This window comes from Octopus bimaculoides, chromosome 23 (assembly GCF_046866305.1).
Source record: "Octopus bimaculoides isolate indiv1 chromosome 23, ASM4686630v1, whole genome shotgun sequence".
Taxonomy (NCBI): domain Eukaryota; kingdom Metazoa; phylum Mollusca; class Cephalopoda; order Octopoda; family Octopodidae; genus Octopus; species Octopus bimaculoides.
The window spans coordinates 3,448,775-3,449,513 of record NC_142950.1 but is presented as its reverse complement, the minus strand read 5'-3'; positions in this window follow the sequence as shown (position 1 = coordinate 3,449,513).

The following is a 739-nucleotide window of genomic DNA, read 5'->3' as shown; positions in this document are numbered from 1 at the left end:
CTTCCTGCCTGTTCGATGTCGTTGTCACAGCTTCAAATTGAAAATTTAACGAGATACTTCAAAATGAACATTTTACATAATATATTGGATGCCGAATTATTTCTGAGTCGAATGCAATCATAAATAATAATCCCCGAAGCATTTCTGGCGATGATTATCCTTGCAAACGATAACCATTTCCCCTGAAGAAACACAGTGATTAAATGAAGAACACAGCAGCAAAATTATCGAGTGACAAAGAGACAAGGACAAGGTGGACAATATAAACGCTGTTCGAAGCTATATTTAAGAGAAGATAATTGCTCGGACTACAAGTGGTCAATGCTTCGCTATTAGAAATAAATATTCGCAGTAATAGATGTCGTAGAATAGAATATCGAACCACGAAGTCAATATCAAAATGTATATGAATGGAGAACATACTCCGGCTAACTTGAAAATCGAGGGTGTTAAAAATCACTGCTACAATGCATTTGCTGGTGCAATAATAATGATAATGATAATGATAATGAGATAGAGAATAGGAAGCCAGAGATAGTCTTAATTGAGAAAGAAAACACACTATGCTGAATCATAGTGAACAGCTGAAACTGTAGTACATCTCCAGCGTTAGAAGCTGTGCAAAGGCAACAACAGCAACAACAACAACAACAACAATAATAATAATAATAATAATAATAATGATGATGATGATGATCAGAGTAATCCTTTCTACTATAGACACATGGTCTGAAATTTT